The 21,677-nt window shown below is 44.8% G+C and overlaps 4 non-coding genes across 4 annotated transcripts; all 4 read left to right on the forward strand.

Moving 5' to 3' along the window:
• The first annotated feature begins 2,177 nt into the window (after window positions 1-2,177).
• trnav-uac (transfer RNA valine (anticodon UAC)) lies at window positions 2,178-2,250 on the forward strand. The gene has a single exon. It is a non-coding gene; the product is annotated as a tRNA-Val (tRNA).
• Window positions 2,251-6,404: 4,154 nt separating this feature from the next.
• trnav-uac (transfer RNA valine (anticodon UAC)) lies at window positions 6,405-6,477 on the forward strand. The gene has a single exon. It is a non-coding gene; the product is annotated as a tRNA-Val (tRNA).
• A 7,597-nt stretch (window positions 6,478-14,074) lies between these two features.
• Window positions 14,075-14,147, forward strand: trnav-uac (transfer RNA valine (anticodon UAC)). The gene has a single exon. It is a non-coding gene; the product is annotated as a tRNA-Val (tRNA).
• Window positions 14,148-18,489: 4,342 nt separating this feature from the next.
• On the forward strand, window positions 18,490-18,562 carry trnav-uac (transfer RNA valine (anticodon UAC)). The gene has a single exon. It is a non-coding gene; the product is annotated as a tRNA-Val (tRNA).
• The last annotated feature ends 3,115 nt before the right edge of the window (window positions 18,563-21,677 follow it).

A 21,677-nucleotide genomic window follows, 5' to 3' on the forward strand; every position in this document is an offset into this window, starting at 1 on the left:
GGTGTACTAGCTAGATGGATAAAGAACTGGCTGGGCAACAGGAGACAGAGAGTAGCAGTGGAAGGGAGTTTCTCAAAATGGAGACGTGTGACCAGTGGTGTTCCACAGGGATCCGTGCTGGGACCACTGTTGTTTGTGATATACAAAAATGATTTGGAGGAAAGTATAGGTGGTCTGATCAGCAAGTTTGCAGACGACACTAAGATTGGTGGAGTAGCAGATAGTGAAGGGGACTGTCAGAGAATACAGCAGAATATAAATAGATTGGAGAGTTGGGCAGAGAAATGGCAGATGGAGTTCAATCAGGGCAAATGCGAGGTGATGCATTTTGGAAGATCCAATTCAAGAGTGAACTATACAGTAAATGGAAATTGATGTGCAGAGAGATTTGGGTGTTCAGGTCCATTGTTCCCTGAAGGTGGCAACGCAGGTCAATAGAGTGGTCAAGAAGGCATACGGCATGCTTTCCTTCATCGGACGGGGTATTGAGTACAAGAGTTGGCAGGTCATGTTGCAGTTGTATAGGACTTTGGATCGGCCACATTTGGAATACTGTGTGCAGTTCTGGTCGCCACATTACCAAAAGGATGTGGATGCTTTGGAGAGGGTGCCGAGGAGGTTCACCAGGATGTTGCCTGGTATGGAGGGCGCTAGCTATGAAGAGAGGTTGAGTAGATTAGGATTATTTTCATTAGAAAGACGGAGGTTGAGGGGGGACCTGATTGAGGTGTACAAAATCATGAGAGGTATAGACAGGTTGGATAGCAAGAAACCTTTTCCCAGAGTGGGGGATTCAATTACTAGGGGTCACGAGTTCAAAGTGAGAGGGGATATGTTCAGGGGGGATATGCGTGGAAAGTTCTTTACGCAGAGGGTGGAACGTGCCTGGAACGCGTTGCCAGCGGAGATGGTAGACGCGGGCACGATAGCGTCTTTTAAGATGTATCTAGACAGATACATGAATGGGCAGGAAGCAAAGAGATACAGACCCTTAGAAAATAGGTGACATGTTCAGATAGAGGATCTGGATCGGCGCAGGCTTGGAGGTCCGAAGGGCCTGTTCCTGTGCTGTATTTTCTTTGTTCTTTGTTCTTTGAGGTTTAAATGTTATGAATTCCCTGAACACAGAGAAGATTTGGAGTAAGAAATTATTACTTTAGATTGCTATGTGGGACATCCCACATGTGCCACTTTGCTATGGAGCCTGATGATGTGGGGGCTGCCTGTCGGTGTTTTGATGTGTGTCCTTGCTGACAGACATTGGTTGACTTTGGAAAGCATTTGGATTCAGCAAGGCTGTTAGTTACAGAGAAAGCACTTGGCTTTCAGAAAGCTGTTGTCTTTGAAAGCAGCTGGGCTCAGCAATAAAGAGGCATCGGGAGCCAGGTGCACTTCTTTTTTGAGGCAGTCGCGTGCTCAAGCTGGGAAGTCTGGATTCTCCGAAAATTGCTGAGAAACTAAGGAATTGTAGTGAATTGCTAAGCTGGTTTGGTCCCAGGAGAAGGGAGCAAACTGGCACGATTCTGCAACCTCAAGGGGACTCTTGAAGTAGAATTAAAAGTCAAACTGCCATATTCTTTTGGCATTTAGATTTTAAAGTCTACGACTTCTTGGACTGTTAAGATTTGAGGTTTCAAATATCAATCTTTCCAAATTGTACTGTTACGTTAGTTGTGTTTTTCTTTGTTTGACACTTGTACAGTAACGTTTTTTGTTGAAAATGTGAAATCATGTGACACAATTCTTTCAGTGGTAACTGTGATTTCAACTTCCTCTTTTTAAAAGTTTACAGTCAGTATGTAATGTCGATATCTATGACTGTGTCAGTATTTGCATGGGAAGTATTTGAAGTGTGTTGGAAGTGTCAGGTCACTGAGTGTGTCAATAAACCGCCACCATTATGTCAGTATTTGAAGGCATGGCCCTGGATTCTGTCAGTATTACTGGTGTGTGTTTAGGAGTATTCGTACCTTTGCATTGAGTGTTTGGGAAAGTGTCCGAGGTTTTTGCGCATATTTGCAGGTGATGTCCCAGAGTGTGTTCGGATCTGCAGGCATTGCTGAGGAATGAACATGTATTTACAACACGAGAGTGTGAGGTTTCACAGGTGAATCCCAGTTAGAAGGCGTTCCCCCACACAGAAAAACACCAGTTGAAACGATATTGTTGTCATCTGTGGTTTCATGGTGTAGTGGCTATCACGTCTGCTTTACACGCAGAAGATCCTGGGTTCAATCCCCAGTGAAACCATTTAAGTTGGAAAATAGCAATTGCTTTAAAGTGATGTTTTGAGCTTGGTTTGCGTTTCATCCGTTGACCCTCCAAATGGGGTACGCAAGGCATTGTAAACAATGTTACTCATCGCTCATCAGGAGTGTGCAGTTACTGTCGCGTAATGGTACTATAATGTGCTAGTATTTTCACAGACTTCCTCAGATTGGTCCTCAGCGATGTCTTAAGACGTATGTCAGATGTGCAGTAGTTTCTGAGTTCATCAGTATTTATAGTAGGTTCCGAGAAGTGTGCTTGCATCTACCATATGTTTGAGTGTGTCACTATTTACAGTAGATTTCTGAGTATGTTTGTATAAGCCGTAGCTTTCTGAGTGTGTCATTTACAGAAGATTTCCGTGTGCCAGTATTTATGTCGTTTTCTCCAAGGTGTCACTATATAGGGTAGGTTTGCGTCAATGTGCCTGTATTTACAGTAACTTTTGAGAGAGACATTATGTCCAAAAGATTTCTGCGTGTCAGTATTTACAGTAGCTTTCTGTGAGTGCGTCTGCATTGATAGTGGATTTTTCTGACTATGTCATGTTAAGCTTGCTATAGATAAAGAAATAGACAAGTTGCAAAAAAAGGTTTTGGATTGGGGGAGAGCAAATTTGAGTAAATTAAGGCAGGATCTGGCCAAGGTAGACTGGAAAGAGTTACTTGTCAGGAAATCTACAGAAGAGCAGTGGGGGGCATTCAAAAAGGAAATGGGGAGTGTACAGGCCCAACATGTTCCCTCTTGGGTAATAGGTAGGAGCAACAAGCCGAGAGAACCATGGATGACCAGAAACATTCTAGGTACGATGAGAAGGAAAAGAGAGGCTTTGAGCAAATACAAGGAGAGCAAATCAACGGAAGCATTAGTGGAGTACAGAAAGTGTAGGATGGAGCTGAAGAAAGCAATTAGGAGAGCAAAGAGTGGATATGAGAAAGCTCTGGCTGGTAAAAGTAGGGAAAATCCCAAGATATTCTATAAGTATATCAATGGGAAGAGGATAACCAGGGAAAGCGTAGGATCCATTAGGGACCAAGGGGGAAATCTGTGGGTGGAGCCAGAGGACATTGGTTGGGTGTTGAACGAATGCTTCACATCTGTCTTCACCCAAGAGAATGAGGATGTAGATATGGAACTCAGAAAGAGAGAGACTGTGAGGTTCTTGAGCAAATTGTCATAGGGAGTGACAAGGTATTGGAGGTTTCGGCAGGCTTAACAGCAGTCAAATCTCCAGGTCCGGGCGATTTGTGTCCCAGGATGCTGTGGGAGGCGAGGGTGGAGCTTGCAGGGGGCTCTGACCCAAATTTCTATTTCTTCTCTGGCCACAGGGTGGAGCCAGAGGACTGGAAAACAGCTAATGTGGTCCCACTATTTAAGAAAGGTTGTTGAGATAAACCAGGCAACTGCAGACCATTGAGTCTCACGTCAGTACGAGGGAAACTATTGGAGAAATTTCGGAAGGAGAGAATCTATGTCCACTTGGAGAGGCTAAATTTGATGAGGAATATTCAGCATGGTTTTGTCAGAGGGAGGTCATGCCTAACAAATTTGATTGAATTTTTTGAGCATGTGACCAGGTGTGTAGATGAGGGTAGTGCAGTTGATGCAGTTTACATGGATTTCAGCAAAGCCTTTGACAAGGTCCCACATGGGAGACGTATCAAGAAAGCAAATGCACATGGGATACAGAGTCACTCGATAAGGTGGTTTCAAAATTGGCTTCGCTGTGGGAGACAGAGAGTGATGACAGACGGCTGTTTTAGTGACTGGAAGCCAGTGTCCAGTGGCGTACCACAGGGATCAGTGCTGGGTCCCCCATTGTTCGTCATTTATAAAAATTACATAGATGACTATGTGGGAGGGCAGGATCAGTAAGTTGCAGGATGACACAAAGATTGGCTGAGTGGTTAACAGTGAGGTTGAGTGTCTTCGGTTACAGGAAGATATCGACGGGATGGTCAAATGGGCAGAAAAGTGGCAGATAGAATTTAACCCTGAAAAGTGTGTGGTGATGCACTTTGGAAGGAGTAATGTGACACGGAAGTATTCAATGAATGGCCTGACACTGGGAAGTTCCGAGGAATAAAGGGACCTTGGTGTGATTGTCCATAGATCTCTGAAGGCAGCAGGGCAGGTTAATAGGGTGGTGTAAAAGGCATATGGGACACTTGCCTTTATCAATGGAGGCATAGATTACAAAAGCAAGGAGGTCATGTTGGAGTTGTATCGGACTTTGGTAAGGCCATAGCTGGAGTACTGTGTGCAATTCTGGTCGCCACATTATAGGAAGGATGTGATTGCACTGGAGGGGGTGCAGAGGCGATTCACCAGGATGTTGCCTGGGATGAAACATTTAAGCAATAAAGAAAGGTTGGATAGGCTTGGGTTGTTTTCGCCTAAGCAGAGATGATTGAGGGGTGACCTGATCGAGTTATACAAGATTATGATGGGCATGGACAGGGTGGATAGGGAGCAGCTGTTCCCCTTAGTTGAAGGGTCAGTTATGAGGGGACACAAGTTTAAGGTGAGGGGCAGGAGGTTTAAGGGGGATTTGAGAAAGAACTTTTTTACCCAGAGGGTGGTGACGGTCTGGAATGCACTGCCTGGGAGGGAAGTAGAGGCGGGTTGCCTCACATCCTTTAAAAAGTACCTGGATGAGCACTTGGCATGTCATACGATTCAAGGGTATGGGCCAAGTGCTGGCAAATGTGATTAGGTAGACAGGTCAAGTGTCTTTAATGCATCGGTGCAGAATCGATGGGCCGAAGGACCTCTTCTGCATTGTATTATTCTGTGATTCTATGTTATGAACATCTAATTCATGGTTCCATTAAATTTTGAGAGATAGTTTTAATTTGGGAATTGAACATTTTCATGCAAGACAACGGAAAACACTGGGTTTGCAAAGCTTCAAACAAGTTTAGGGTGGTTACAAATCATAGGATGGCCCATGTTTATTGCGTCAGGTCATAACGGGATTTGTGAAGACCCTAAAGAATGGGAACTTCTCTGAACTTCTTGTTGGTGATGGTGTGTCTGAAGTTGCCTCTGTCAGAGGTTTAAATGTTATGAATTCCCTGAACACAGAGAAGATTTGGAGTTGGAAATTATTACTTTAGATTGCTATGTGGGACATCCCACATGTGCCACTTTGCTATGGAGCCTGATGATGTGGGGGCTGCCTGTAGGTGTTTTGATGTGTGTCCTTGCTGACAGACATTGGTTGACTTTGGAAAACATTTGGATTCAGCAAGGCTGGTAGTGACAGAGAAAGCACTTGGCTTTCAGAAAGCTGTTGTCTTTGAAAGCAGCTGGGCTCAGCAATAAAGAGGCATCGGGAGCCAGGTGCACTTCTTTTTTGAGGCACTCGCGTGCTCAAGCTGGGAAGTCTGGATTCTCCGAAAATTGCTGAGAAACTAAGGAATTGTAGTGAATTCCTAAGCTGGTTTGGTCCCAGGAGAAGGGAACAAACTGCCAAGATTCTGTAACCTATAGGGGACTCTTGAGGTAGAATTAAAAGTCAAACTGCCTTATTCTTTTGGCATTTAGATTTTAAAGTCTACGACTTCTTGGACTGTTAAGATTTGAGGTTTCAAATATCAATCTTTCCAAATTGTACTGTTACGTTAGTTGTGTTTTTCTTTGTTTGACACTTGTACAGTAACGTTTTTTGTTGAAAATGTGAAATCATGTAACATAATTCTTTCAGTAGTAACTGTGATTTCAACTTCCTCTTTTTAAAAGTTAACAGTCAGTATGTAATGTCGATATCTATGACTGTGTCAGTATTTGCATGGGAAGTATTTGAAGTGTGTTGGAAGTGTCAGGTCACTGAGTGTGTCAATAAACCGCCACCATTATGTTAGTATTTGAAGGCATGGCCCTGGATTCTGTCAGTATTACTGGTGTGTGTTTAGGAGTATTCGTACCTTTGCATTGAGTGTTTGGGAAAGTGTCCGAGGTTTTTGCGCATATTTGCAGGTGATGTCCCAGAGTGTGTCAGGATCTGCAGGCATTGCTGAGGAATGAACATGTATTTACAACACGAGAGTGTGAAGTTTCACAGGTGAATCCCAGTTAGAAGGCGTTCCCCCACACAGAAAAACACCAGTCGAAAAGATATTGTCATCATCTGTGGTTTCATGGTGTAGTGGCTATCATGTCTGCTTTACACGCAGAAGATCCTGGGTTCAATCCCCAGTGAAACCATTTAAGTTGGAAAATAGCAATTGCTTTAAAGTGATGTTTTGAGCTTGGTTTGCGTTTCATCCGTTGACCCTCCAAATGGGGTTCGCAAGGCATTGTAAACAATGTTGCTCATCGCTCATCAGGAGTGTGCTGTTACTGTCGCGTAATGGTACTATAATGTGCTAGTATTTTCACAGACTTCCTCAGATTGGTCCTCAGCGATGTCTTAAGACGTATGTCAGATGTGCAGTAGTTTCTGAGTTCATCAGTATTTCTAGTAGGTTCCGAGAAATGTGCTTGCAGGTACTATATGTTTGAGTGTGTCACTATTTACAGTAGATTTCTGAGTATGTTTGTATAAGCAGTAGCTTTCTGAGTGTGTCATTTACGGAAGATTTCCGTGTGCCAGTATTTTTGTAGTTTTCTCCAAGGTGTCACTAGATAGGGTAGGTTTGCGTCAATGGGCCTTTATTTACAGTAACTTTTGAGAGAGACGTGATGTCCAAAAGATTTCTGCGTGTCAGTATTTACAGTAGCTTTCTGTGAGTGTGTCTGCATTGATAGTGGATTTTTCTGACTATGTCATGTTAAGCTTGCTAGGATAAAGAAATAGACAAGTTGCAAAAAAAGGTTTTGGATTGGGGGAGAGCAAATTTGAGTAAATTAAGGCAGGATCTGGCCAAGGTAGACTGGAAAGAGTTACTTGTCAGGAAATCTACAGAAGAGCAGTGGGGGGCATTCAAAAAGGAAATGGGGTGTGTACAGGCCAAACATTTTCCCTCTTGGGTAATAGGTTGGAGCAACAAGCCCAGAGAACCATGGATGACCAGAAACATTCAAGGTACGATGAGAAGGAAAAGAGAGGCTTTTAGCAAATACAAGGAGAGCAAATCAACGGAAGCATTAGTGGAGTACAGAAAGTGTAGGATGGAGCTGAAGAAAGCAATTAGGAGAGCAAAGAGGGGATATGAGAAAGCTCTGGCTGGTAAAAGTAGGGGAAATCCCAAGATATTCTATAAGTATATCAATGGGAAGAGGATAACCAGGGAAAGTGTAGGATCCATTAGGGACCAAGGGGGAAATCTGTGGGTGGAGCCAGAAGACATTGGTTGGGTGTTGAACGAATGCTTCACATCTGTCTTCACCCAAGAGAATGAGGATGTAGATATGGAACTCAGAAAGAGAGGGACTGTGAGGTTCTTGAGCATTTTGTCAGAGGGAGTGACAAGGTATTGGAGGTTTCGGCAGGCTTAAAAGCAGACAAACCTCCAGGTCCGGGCGATTTGTGTCCCAGGATGCTGTGGGAGGCGAGGGTGGAGCTTGCAGGGGGCTCTGACCCAAATTTCTAATTCTTCTCTGGCCGCAGGGTGGTGCCAGAGGACTGGAAAACAGCAAATGTGGTCCCACTATTTAAGAAAGGTTGTTGAGATAAACCAGGCAACTACAGACCATTGAGTCTCACGTCAGTAGTAGGGAAACTATTGGAGAAATTCCGGAAGGAGAGAATCTATGTCCACTTGGAGAGGCTGAATTTGATTAGGAATATTCAGCATGGTTTTGTCAGAGGGAGGTCATGCCTGACAAATTTGATTGAATTTTTTGAGCATGTGACCAGGTGTGTAGATGAGGGTAGTGCAGTTGGTGCAGTTTACATGGATTTCAGCATTGGCTTTGACAAGGTCCCACATGGGAAACTTATCAAGAAAGACTTATCTACTCAGAGAGTAGTAGGGGCGTGGAACGCCCTGCCTGCAACAGTAGTAGACTCGCCAACTGGAAGGGCATTTACGTGGTCATTGGATAGACATATGGATGAAAATGGAATAGTTTCGGTCAGATGGTTTCACAGGTCGGCGCAACATCGAGGGCCGAAGGGCCTGTACTGCGCTGTAATGTTCTATGTTCTATGTTCTAAAGCAAATGCACATGGGATACAGAGTCACTCGATAAGGTGGTTTCAAAATTGGCTTCGCTGTGGGAGACAGAGAGTGATGACAGACGACTGTTTTAGTGACTGGAAGCCAGTGTCCAGTGGCTTACCACAGGGATCAGTGCTGGGTCCCCCATTGTTCGTCATTTATAAAAATTACACAGATGACTATGTGGGAGGGCAGGATCAGTAAGTTGCAGGATGACACAAAGATTGGCTGAGTGGTTAACACTGAGATAAAAGCAAAATACTGCGGATGCTGGAAATCTGAAACAAAAACAATAAATGCTGGAATCACTCAGCAGGTCTGGCAGCATCTGTGGAAAGAGTAGCAGAGTTAACGTTTCGGGTCAGCGACCCTTCTTCGGAACTGACAAATATTAGAAAAGTCACAGATTATAAACAAGTGAGGTGGGGGTTGGGCAAGAGATAACAAAGGAGAAGGTGCAGATTGGACCAGGCCACATAGCTGACCAAAAGGTCACGGAGCAAAGGCAAACAATATGTTAATGGTGTGTTGAAAGACAAAGCATTAGTGCAGATTAGGTGTGAATATACTGAATATTGAACAGCAGCAAGTGCAAACCTGAAGAAAAACAACCTGAAAAAAACAGTGGGTCAGCAAACTGAACAAACTCAGATGAAATGAAATAACTGCAAAAAAAGATTGTAAAAAATGTAAAAAGGAATGTAAAAAAAAAAGGAAGAAAAATAACTAAAAATGAAAGTAAAATGGGGGGCTGTCATGCTCTGAAATTATTGAACTCAATGTTCAGTCCAGCAGGCTGTAGTGTGCCTAATCGGTAGATGAGATGCTGTTCCTCGAGCTTGCGTTGATGTTCACTGGAACACTGCAGCAATCCCAGGACAGAGATGTGAGCATGAGAGCAGGGGGGAGTGTTGAAATGGCAAGCAACCGCGCTCGGCATGACGTTGAGCTCTTCTTCCGCCGCCTCCGCCTCTGGGCTCACTTCTTAGACCAGGAGTCCTCCCCCCGACCAGCAGACCCATTCACCCGCCTCCAGCATTCTCCCTCTACCTGGACCCCTCCCCCTGGCCTCTTACCCGCTCTTGATCTCTTCATTGAAAACTGTCGGCGAGACATTGGTCGTCTCAATTTCTCTGCCCCCCTCACTCACTCTAACCTGTCCCCCTCTGAACTTGAGGCACTCCGTTCTCTCAGGTCTAACCCTGACATGGTCATCAAACCTGCAGACAATGGTGGTGCTGTTGTTGTATGGCGTACCGACCTCTACCTTGCAGAAGCTCAACGCCCACTCACAGACACCTCTTCCTACCTCCCTCTGGACCATGACCCCACCACCGAACATCAAGCCACCGTCCAAAGGACTGTCACTGACCTCATCTCCTCTGGAGATCTTCCCTCTACAGCTTCCAACCTCATAGTCCCGCAACACCGGACAGCCCGCTTCTACCTCCTTCCCAAAATCCACAAACGGGACTGTCCCGGCAGACCCATTGTTTCAGCCTGCTCCTGCCCCACTGAACTGATTTCTTCCTATCTAGACTCTATCTTTTCTCCGCTGGTCCAGTCTCTTCCCACCTACATCCGTGACTCTTCTGACGCCCTACGTCATTTTGACAATTTCCAGTTTCCTGGTCCCAGCCGCCTCCTCTTCACTATGGACGTCCAATCGCTCTACACCTCCATCCCCCACCAGGATGGTTTGAGGGCTATCCGCTTCTTCCTGGAACAGAGGCCCAACCAGTCCCCATCCACCAACACCCTCCTCCGCCTGGCTGAACTTGTTCTCACATTGAACAACTTCTCCTTCAACTCCATGCATTTCCTTCAAGTAAAAGGTGTCGCTATGGGTACCCGCATGGGTCCTAGTTATGCCTGTCTTTTTGTGGGATATGTCGAGCATTCTTTGTTCCAGTCCTACACAGGCCCCCTCCCCCAACTCTTTTTCCGGTACATTGATCACTGTATCGGTGCCGTTTCCTGCTCCCGCCCCGAACTAGAAAACTTTATCAACTTTGCTTCCAATTTCCACCCTTCTCTCACCTTTACATGGTCCATCTCTGACACTTCCCTTCCCTTCCTCGACTTCTCTGTCTCCATCTCTGGGGATAGGTTGTCTACCAATATCCATTATAAGCCCACTGACTCCCACAGCTACCTCGACTACACTTCTTCACACCCTACCTCCTGTAAGGACTCCATTCCATCCTCCCAGTTTCTCCGTCTCTGACGCATCTGCTCTCATGATGCTACCTTCTATGACGGTGCTTCTGATATGACCTCCTTTTTCCTCAACCGAGGATTTCCCCCCACTGTGGTTGACAGGGCCCTCAACCGTGTCCGACCCATTCCCCGCACCTCTACCCTCACCCCTTCCCCTCCCTCCCAGAACCGTGACAGGGTTCCCCTTGTCCTCACTTTTCATCCCACCAGCCTCCTTATCCGAAGGATCATCCTCCGCCATTTTCGCCACCTCCAGCGTGATGCCACTACCAGTCGCATCTTCCCCTCCCTTCCCCTGTCAGCATTCCGAAGGGATCGTTCCCTCCGCGACACCCTGGTCCACTCCTCCATTACCCCCACCACCTCGTCCCCGTCCCAGGGCACCTTCCCTTGCAATCGCAGGAGGTGTAATACCTGCCCATTTACCTCCTCTCTCCTCACTATCCCAGGCCCCAAACACTCCTTTCAGGTGAAGCAGTGATTTACTTGTACTTCTTTCAATGTAGTATACTGTATTCGCTGCTCACAGTGTGGTCTCCTCTACATTGGGGAGACCAAGCGCAGACTGGGTGACCGCTTTGCGGAACATCTCCGCTCAGTCCGCAAGCAGGACCCTGAGCTTCCGGTTGCTTGCCATTTCAACACTCCCCCCTGCTCTCATGCTCACATCTCTGTCCTGGGATTGCTGCAGTGTTCCAGTGAACATCAACGCAAGCTCGAGGAACAGCATCTCATCTACCGATTAGGCACACTACAGCCTGCCGGACTGAACATTGAGTTCAATAATTTCAGAGCATGACAGCCCCCCATTTTACTTTCATTTTTAGTTATTTTTCTTCCTTTTTTTTAACATTCCTTTTTACATTTTTTACAATCTTTTTTTGCATTTATTTCATTTCATCTTAGTTTGTTCAGTTTGCTGACCCACTGTTTTTTTCAGGTTGTTTTTCTTCAGGTTTGCACTTGCTGCTGTTCAATATTCAGTATATTCACACCTAATCTGTACTAATGCTTTGTCTTTCAACACACCATTAACATATTGTTTGCCTTTGCTCCGTGACCTTTTGGTCAGCTATGTGGCCTGGTCCAATCTGCACCTTCTCCTTTGTTATCTCTTGCCCAAACCCCACCTCACTTGTTTATAATCTGCGACTTTTCTGATATTTGTCAGTTCCGAAGAAGGGTCGCTGACCCGAAACGTAAACGCAGCTTCTCTTTCCACAGATGCTGCCAGACCTGCTGAGTGATTCCAGCATTTCTTGTTTTTGGTTAACACTGAGGTTGAGTGTCTTGGGTTACAGGAAGATATAGACGGGATGGTCAAATGGGCAGAAAAGTGGCAGATAGAATTTAACCCTGAAAAGTGTGTGGTGATGCACTTTGGAAGGAGTAATGTGACAAGGAAGTATTCAATGAATGGCCTGACGCTGGGAAGTTCCGAGGAATAAAGGGACCTTGGAGTGTTTGTCCATAGATCTCTGAAGGCAGAAGGGCAGGTTAATAGGGTGGTGGAAAAGGCATATGGGAAACTTGCCTTTATCAATGGAGGCATAGATTACAAAAGCAAGGAGGTCATGTTGGAGTTGTATCGGACTTTGGTAAGGCCACAGTCGGAGAACTGTGTACAATTCTGGTCGCCACATTATAGGAAGGATGTGATTGCACTGGAGGGGGTGCAGAGGCGATTCACCAGGATGTTGCCTGGGATGAAACATTTAAGCAATAAAGAGAGGTTGGATAGGCTTGGGTTGTTTTCGCCTAAGCAGAGATGACTGAGGGGTGACCTGATCGAGTTGTACAAGAGTATGATGGGCATGGACAGGGTGGATAGGGAGCAGCTGTTCCCCTTAGTTGAAGGGTCAGTTATGAGGGGACACCAGTTTAAGGTGAGGGGCAGGAGGTTTAAGGGGGATTTGAGAAAGAACTTTTTTACCCAGAGGGTGGTGACGATCTGGAATGCACTGCCTGGGAGGGAAGTAGAGGCGGGTTGCCTCACATCCTTTAAAAAGTACCTGGATGAGCACTTGGCACGTCATAACATTCAAGGCTATGGGCCAAGTGCTGGCAAATGGGATTAGGTAGACAGGTCAGGTGTTTCAATGCATCGGTGCAGACTCGATGGGCCGAAGGGCCTCTTCTGCATTGTATTATTCTGTGATTCTATGTTATGAACATCTAATTCATGGTTCCATTAAATTTTGAGAGATAGTTTTAATTTGGGAATTGAACATTTTCATGCAAGACAACGGAAAACACTGGGTTTGCAAAGCTTCAAACAAGCTTAGGGTGGTTACAGATCATAGGATGGCCCATGTTTATTGCGTCAGGTCATAACGGGATTTGTGAAGACCCTAAAGAATGGGAACTTCTCTGAACTTCTTGTTGGTGATGGTGTGTCTGAAGTTGCCTCTATCAGAGGTTTAAATGTTATGAATTCCCTGAACACAGAGAAGATTTGGAGTTGGAAATTATTACTTTAGATTGCTATGTGGGACATCCCACATGTGCCACTTTGCTATGGAGCCTGATGATGTGGGGGCTGCCTGTAGGTGTTTTGATGTGTGTCCTTGCTGACAGACATTGGTTGACTTTGGAAAGCATTTGGATTCAGCAAGGCTGTTAGTTACAGAGAAAGCACTTGGCTTTCAGAAAGCTGTTGTCTTTGAAAGCAGCTGGGCTCAGCAATAAAGAGGCATCGGGAGCCAGGGGCAGTCACGTGCTCAAGTTGGGAAGTCTGGATTCTTCGAAAATTGCTGAGAAACTAAGGAATTGTAGTGAATTCCTAAGCTGGTTTGGTCCCAGGAGAAGGGAACAAACTGCCAAGATTCTGTAACCTATAGGGGACTCTTGAGGTAGAATTAAAAGTCAAACTGCCTTATTCTTTTGGCATTTAGATTTTAAAGTCTACGACTTCTTGGACTGTTAAGATTGGAGGTTTCAAATATCAATCTTTCCAAATTGTACTGTTACGTTAGTTGTGTTTTTCTTTGTTTGACACTTGTACAGTAACGTTTTTTGTTGAAAATGAAATCATGTGACATAATTCTTTCAGTAGTAACTGTGATTTCAACTTCCTCTTTTTAAAAGTTAACAGTCAGTATGTAATGTCGATATCTATGACTGTGTCAGTATTTGCATGGGAAGTATTTGAAGTGTGTTGGAAGTGTCAGGTCACTGAGTGTGTCAATAAACCGCCACCATGATGTCAGTATTTGAAGGCATGGCCCTGGATTCTGTCAGTATTACTGGTGTGTGTTTAGGAGTATTCGTACCTTTGCATTGAGTGTTTGGGAAAGTGTCCGAGGTTTTTGCCCATATTTGCAGGTGATATCCCAGAGTGTGTTAGGATCTGCAGGCATTGCTGAGGAATGAACATGTATTTACAACACGAGAGTGTGAAGTTTCACAGGTGAATCCCAGTTAGAAGGCGTTCCCCCACACAGAAAAACACCTGTCGAAAAACTGTTGCCATTATCTGTGGTTTCATGGTGTAGTGGCTATCACGTCTGCTTTACACGCAGAAGATCCTGGGTTCAGTCCCCAGTGAAACCATTTAAGTTGAAAAATAACAATTGCTTTAAAGTGATGTATTGAGCTTGGTTTGCGTTTCATCCGTTGACCCTCCAAATGGGGTATGCAAGGCATTGTAAACAATGTTACTCATCGCTCAGCAAGAGTGTGCTGTTACTGTCGCGTAATGGTACCATAATGTGCTAGTATTTTCACAGGCGTCCTCAGATTGGTCCTCAGCGATGTCTTAAGACGTATGTCAGATGTGCAGTAGTTTCTGAGTTCATCAGTATTCATAGTAGGTTCCGAGAAGTGTGCTTGCATCTACCACATGTTTGAGTGTGTCACTATTTACAGTAGATTTCTGAGTATGTTTGTATAAGCAGTAGCTTTCTGAGTGTGTACATTTATGGAAGATTTCCGTGTGCCAGTATTTATGTAGTTTTCTCCAAGGTGTCACTATATAGGGTAGGTTTGCGTCAATGTGCCTGTATTTACAGAAACTTTTGAGAGAGACGTTATGTCCAAAAGATTTCTGCGTGTCAGTATTTACAGTAGCTTTCTGTGAGTGCGTCTGCATTGATAGTGTATTTTTCTGACTATGTCATGTTAAGCTTGCTATGGATAAAGAAATAGACAAGTTGCAAAAAAAGGTTTTGGATTGGGGGAGAGCAAATTTGAGTAAATTAAGGCAGGATCTGGCCAAGGTAGACTGGAAAGAGTTACTCGTCAGGAAATCTACAGAAGAGCAGTGGGGGGCATTCAAAAAGGAAATGGGGAGTGTACAGGCCCAACATGTTCCCTCTTGGGTAATAGGTAGGAGCAACAAGCCCAGAGAACCATGGATGACCAGAAACATTCAAGGTACGATGAGAAGGAAAAGAGAGGCTTTTAGCAAATACAAGGAGAGCAAATCAACGGAAGCATTAGTGGAGTACAGAAAGTGTAGGATGGAGCTGAAGAAAGCAATTAGGAGAGCAAAGAGGGGATATGAGAAAGCTCTGGCTGGTAAAAGTAGGGAAAATCTATAAGTATATCAATGGGAAGAGGATAACCAAGGAAAGCGTAGGATCCATTAGGGACCAAGGGGGAAATCTGTGGGTGGAGCCAGAGGGCATTGGTTGGGTGTTGAACGAATGCTTCACATCTGTCTTCACCGAAGAGAATGAGGATGTAGATATGGAACTCAGAAAGAGAGAGACTGTGAGGTTCTTGAGCAAATTGTCACAGGGAGTGACAAGGTATTGGAGGTTTCGGCAGGCTTAAAAGCAGACAAATCTCCAGGTCCGGGCGATTTGTGTCCCAGGATGCTGTGGGAGGCGAGGGTGGAGCTTGCAGGGGGCTCTGACCCAAATTTCTAATTCTTCTCTGGCCACAGGGTGGTGCCAGAGGACTGGAAAACAGCTAATGTGGTCCCACGATTTAAGAAAGGTTGTTGAGATAAACCAGGCAACAACAGACCATTGAGTCTCACGTCAGTAGTAGGGAAACTATTGGAGAAATTTCTGAAGGAGAGAATCTATGTCCACTTGGAGAGGCTAAATTTGATTAGGAATATTCAGCATGGTTTTGTCAGAGGGAGGTCATGCCTGACAAATTTGATTGAATTTTTTGAGCATGTGACCAGGTGTGTAGATGAGGGGAGTGCAGTTGATGCAGTTTACATGGATTTCAGCAAAGCCTTTGACAAGGTCCCACATGGGAAACTTATCAAGAAAGACTTATCTACTCAGAGAGTAGTAGGGGCGTGGAACGCCCTGCCTGCAACAGTAGTAGACTCGCCAACTTTAAGGGCATTTAAGTGGTCATTGGATAGACATATGGATGAAAATGGAATAGTTTAGGTCAGATGGTTTCACAGGTCGGCGCAACATCGAGGGCCGAAGGGCCTGTACTGCGCTGTAATGTTCTATGTTCCATGTTCTATGTTCTAAAGCAAATGCACATGGGATACAGAGTCACTCAATAAGGTGGTTTCATAATTGGCTTCGCTGTGGGAGACAGAGAGTGATGACAGACGGCTGTTTTAGTGACTGGAAGCCAGTGTCCAGTGGCGTACCACAGGGATCAGTGCTGGGTCCCCCATTGTTCGTCATTTATAAAAATTACATAGATGACTATGTGGAGGGCAGGATCAGTAAGTTGCAGGATGACACAAAGATTGGCCGAGTGGTTAACACTGAGGTTGAGTGTCTTGGGTTCCAGGAAGATATAGACGGGATGGTCAAATGGGCAGAAAAGTGGCAGATAGAATTTAACCCTGAAAAGTGTGTGGTGATGCATTTTTGAAGGAGTAATGTGACACGGAAGTATTCAATGAATGGCCTGAGAATGGGAAGTTCCGAGGAATAAAGGGACCTTGGCGTATTTGTCCATATATCTCTGAAGGCAGAAGGGCAGGTTAATAGGGTGGTGTAAAAGGCATATGGGACACTTGCCTTTATCAATGGAGGCATAGATTACAAAAGCAAGGAGGTCATGTTGGAGTTGTATCGTACTTTGGCAAGGCCACAGCTGGCGTACTGTGAGCAATTCTGGTCGCCACATTATAGGAAGGATGTGATTGCACTGGAGGGGGTGCAGAGGCGATTCACCATGATGTTGCCTGCGATGAAACATTTAAGCAATAAAGAGAGGTTGGATAGGCTTGGGTTGTTTTCGCTTAAGCAGAGATGACTGAGGGGTGACCTGATCGAGTTGTACAAGATTATGATGGGCATGGACAGGGTGGATAGGGAGCAGCTGTTCCCCTTACTTGAAGGGTCAGTTATGAGGGGACATAAGTTTAAGGTGAGGGGCAGGAGGTTTAAGGGGGATTTGAGAAAGAACTTTTTTACCCAGAGGGTGGTGACGGTCTGGAATGCACTGCCTGGGAGGGAAGTAGAGGCGGGCTGCCTCATATCCTTTATAAAGTACCTGGATGAACACTTGGCACGTCATAACATTCAAGGCTATGGGCCAAGTGCTGGCAAATGGGATTAGGTAGACAGGTCAAGTGTCTTGAATGCATCGGTGCAGAATCGATGGGCCGAAGGGCCTCTTCTGCATTGTATTATTCTGTGATTCTATGTTATGAACATCTAATTCATGGTTCCATTAAATTTTGAGAGATAGTTTTAATTTGGGAATTGAACATTTTCATGCAAGACAACGGAAAACACTGGGTTTGCAAAGCTTCAAACAAGCTTAGGGTGGTTACAGATCATAGGATGGCCCATGTTTATTGCGTCAGGTCATAACGGGATTTGTGAAGACCCTAAAGAATGGGAACTTCTCTGAACTTCTTGTTGGTGATGGTGTGTCTGAAGTTGCCTCTATCAGAGGTTTAAATGTTATGAATTCCCTGAACACAGAGAAGATTTGGAGTTGGAAATTATTACTTTAGATTGCTATGTGGGACATCCCACATGTGCCACTTTGCTATGGAGCCTGATGATGTGGGGGCTGCCTGTAGGTGTTTTGATGTGTGTCCTTGCTGACAGACATTGGTTGACTTTGGAAAGCATTTGGATTCAGCAAGGCTGTTAGTTACAGAGAAAGCACTTGGCTTTCAGAAAGCTGTTGTCTTTGAAAGCAGCTGGGCTCAGCAATAAAGAGGCATCGGGAGCCAGGGGCAGTCACGTGCTCAAGTTGGGAAGTCTGGATTCTTCGAAAATTGCTGAGAAACTAAGGAATTGTAGTGAATTCCTAAGCTGGTTTGGTCCCAGGAGAAGGGAACAAACTGCCAAGATTCTGTAACCTATAGGGGACTCTTGAGGTAGAATTAAAAGTCAAACTGCCTTATTCTTTTGGCATTTAGATTTTAAAGTCTACGACTTCTTGGACTGTTAAGATTGGAGGTTTCAAATATCAATCTTTCCAAATTGTACTGTTACGTTAGTTGTGTTTTTCTTTGTTTGACACTTGTACAGTAACGTTTTTTGTTGAAAATGAAATCATGTGACATAATTCTTTCAGTAGTAACTGTGATTTCAACGTCCTCTTTTTAAAAGTTAACAGTCAGTATGTAATGTCGATATCTATGACTGTGTCAGTATTTGCATGGGAAGTATTTGAAGTGTGTTGGAAGTGTCAGGTCACTGAGTGTGTCCATAAACCGCCACCATGATGTCAGTATTTGAAGGCATGGCCCTGGATTCTGTCAGTATTACTGGTGTGTGTTTAGGAGTATTCGTACCTTTGCATTGAGTGTTTGGGAAAGTGTCCGAGGTTTTTGCCCATATTTGCAGGTGATATCCCAGAGTGTGTTAGGATCTGCAGGCATTGCTGAGGAATGAACATGTATTTACAACACGAGAGTGTGAAGTTTCACAGGTGAATCCCAGTTAGAAGGCGTTCCCCCACACAGAAAAACACCTGTCGAAAAACTGTTGCCATTATCTGTGGTTTCATGGTGTAGTGGCTATCACGTCTGCTTTACACGCAGAAGATCCTGGGTTCAATCCCCAGTGAAACCATTTAAGTTGAAAAATAACAATTGCTTTAAAGTGATGTATTGAGCTTGGTTTGCGTTTCACCCGTTGACCCTCCAAATGGGGTATGCAAGGCATTGTAAACAATGTTACTCATCGCTCATCAGGAGTGTGCTGTTACTGTCGCGTAATGGTACCATAATGTGCTAGTATTTTCACAGGCGTCCTCAGATTGGTCCTCAGCGATGTCTTAAGACGTATGTCAGATGTGCAGTAGTTTCTGAGTTCATCAGTATTCATAGTAGGTTCCGAGAAGTGTGCTTGCATCTACCACATGTTTGAGTGTGTCACTATTTACAGTAGATTTCTGAGTATGTTTGTATAAGCAGTAGCTTTCTGAGTGTGTACATTTATGGAAGATTTCCGTGTGCCAGTATTTATGTAGTTTTCTCCAAGGTGTCACTATATAGGGTAGGTTTGCGTCAATGTGCCTGTATTTACAGAAACTTTTGAGAGAGACGTTATGTCCAAAAGATTTCTGCGTGTCAGTATTTACAGTAACTTTCTGTGAGTGCGTCTGCATTGATAGTGTATTTTTCTGACTATGTCATGTTAAGCTTGCTATGGATAAAGAAATAGACAAGTTGCAAAAAAAGGTTTTGGATTGGGGGAGAGCAAATTTGAGTAAATTAAGGCAGGATCTGGCCAAGTTGGACTGGAAAGAGTTACTCGTCAGGAAATCTACAGAAGAGCAGTGGGGGGCATTCAAAAAGGAAATGGGGAGTGTACAGGCCCAACATGTTCCCTCTTGGGTAATAGGTAGGAGCAACAAGCCCAGAGAACCATGGATGACCAGAAACATTCAAGGTACGATGAGAAGGAAAAGAGAGGCTTTTAGCAAATACAAGGAGAGCAAATCAACGGAAGCATTAGTGGAGTACAGAAAGTGTAGGATGGAGCTGAAGAAAGCAATTAGGAGAGCAAAGAGGGGATATGAGAAAGCTCTGGCTGGTAAAAGTAGGGAAAATCTATAAGTATATCAATGGGAAGAGGATAACCAAGGAAAGCGTAGGATCCATTAGGGACCAAGGGGGAAATCTGTGGGTGGAGCCAGAGGGCATTGGTTGGGTGTTGAACGAATGCTTCACATCTGTCTTCACCGAAGAGAATGAGGATGTAGATATGGAACTCAGAAAGAGAGAGACTGTGAGGTTCTTGAGCAAATTGTCACAGGGAGTGACAAGGTATTGGAGGTTTCGGCAGGCTTAAAAGCAGACAAATCTCCAGGTCCGGGCGATTTGTGTCCCAGGATGCTGTGGGAGGCGAGGGTGGAGCTTGCAGGGGGCTCTGACCCAAATTTCTAATTCTTCTCTGGCCACAGGGTGGTGCCAGAGGACTGGAAAACAGCTAATGTGGTCCCACGATTTAAGAAAGGTTGTTGAGATAAACCAGGCAACAACAGACCATTGAGTCTCACGTCAGTAGTAGGGAAACTATTGGAGAAATTTCTGAAGGAGAGAATCTATGTCCACTTGGAGAGGCTAAATTTGATTAGGAATATTCAGCATGGTTTTGTCAGAGGGAGGTCATGCCTGACAAATTTGATTGAATTTTTTGAGCATGTGACCAGGTGTGTAGATGAGGGTAGTGCAGTTGATGCAGTTTACATGGATTTCAGCAAAGCCTTTGACAAGGTCCCACATGGGAAACTTATCAAGAAAGACTTATCTACTCAGAGAGTAGTAGGGGCGTGGAACGCCCTGCCTGCAACAGTAGTAGACTCGCCAACTTTAAGGGCATTTAAGTGGTCATTGGATAGACATATGGATGAAAATGGAATAGTTTAGGTCAGATGGTTTCACAGGTCGGCGCAACATCGAGGGCCGAAGGGCCTGTACTGCGCTGTAATGTTCTATGTTCCATGTTCTATGTTCTAAAGCAAATGCACATGGGATACAGAGTCACTCAATAAGGTGGTTTCATAATTGGCTTCGCTGTGGGAGACAGAGAGTGATGACAGACGGCTGTTTTAGTGACTGGAAGCCAGTGTCCAGTGGCGTACCACCGGGATCAGTGCTGGGTCCCCCATTGTTCGTCATTTATAAAAATTACATAGATGACTATGTGGAGGGCAGGATCAGTAAGTTGCAGGATGACACAAAGATTGGCCGAGTGGTTAACACTGAGGTTGAGTGTCTTGGGTTCCAGGAAGATATAGACGGGATGGTCAAATGGGCAGAAAAGTGGCAGATAGAATTTAACACTGAAAAGTGTGTGGTGATGCATTTTTGAAGGAGTAATGTGACACGGAAGTATTCAATGAATGGCCTGAGAATGGGAAGTTCCGAGGAATAAAGGGACCTTGGCGTATTTGTCCATATATCTCTGAAGGCAGAAGGGCAGGTTAATAGGGTGGTGTAAAAGGCATATGGGACACTTGCCTTTATCAATGGAGGCATAGATTACAAAAGCAAGGAGGTCATGTTGGAGTTGTATCGTACTTTGGCAAGGCCACAGCTGGCGTACTGTGAGCAATTCTGGTCGCCACATTATAGGAAGGATGTGATTGCACTGGAGGGGGTGCAGAGGCGATTCACCATGATGTTGCCTGCGATGAAACATTTAAGCAATAAAGAGAGGTTGGATAGGCTTGGGTTGTTTTCGCTTAAGCAGAGATGACTGAGGGGTGACCTGATCGAGTTGTACAAGATTATGATGGGCATGGACAGGGTGGATAGGGAGCAGCTGTTCCCCTTACTTGAAGGGTCAGTTATGAGGGGACATAAGTTTAAGGTGAGGGGCAGGAGGTTTAAGGGGGATTTGAGAAAGAACTTTTTTACCCAGAGGGTGGTGACGGTCTGGAATGCACTGCCTGGGAGGGAAGTAGAGGCGGGCTGCCTCACATCCTTTATAAAGTACCTGGATGAACACTTGGCACGTCATAACATTCAAGGCTATGGGCCAAGTGCTGGCAAATGGGATTAGGTAGACAGGTCAAGTGTCTTGAATGCATCGGTGCAGAATCGATGGGCCGAAGGGCCTCTTCTGCATTGTATTATTCTGTGATTCTATGTTATGAACATCTAATTCATGGTTCCATTAAATTTTGAGAGATAGTTTTAATTTGGGAATTGAACATTTTCATGCAAGACAACGGAAA

This window comes from Heterodontus francisci, chromosome 1 (genome assembly GCF_036365525.1).
Source record: "Heterodontus francisci isolate sHetFra1 chromosome 1, sHetFra1.hap1, whole genome shotgun sequence".
Taxonomy (NCBI): domain Eukaryota; kingdom Metazoa; phylum Chordata; class Chondrichthyes; order Heterodontiformes; family Heterodontidae; genus Heterodontus; species Heterodontus francisci.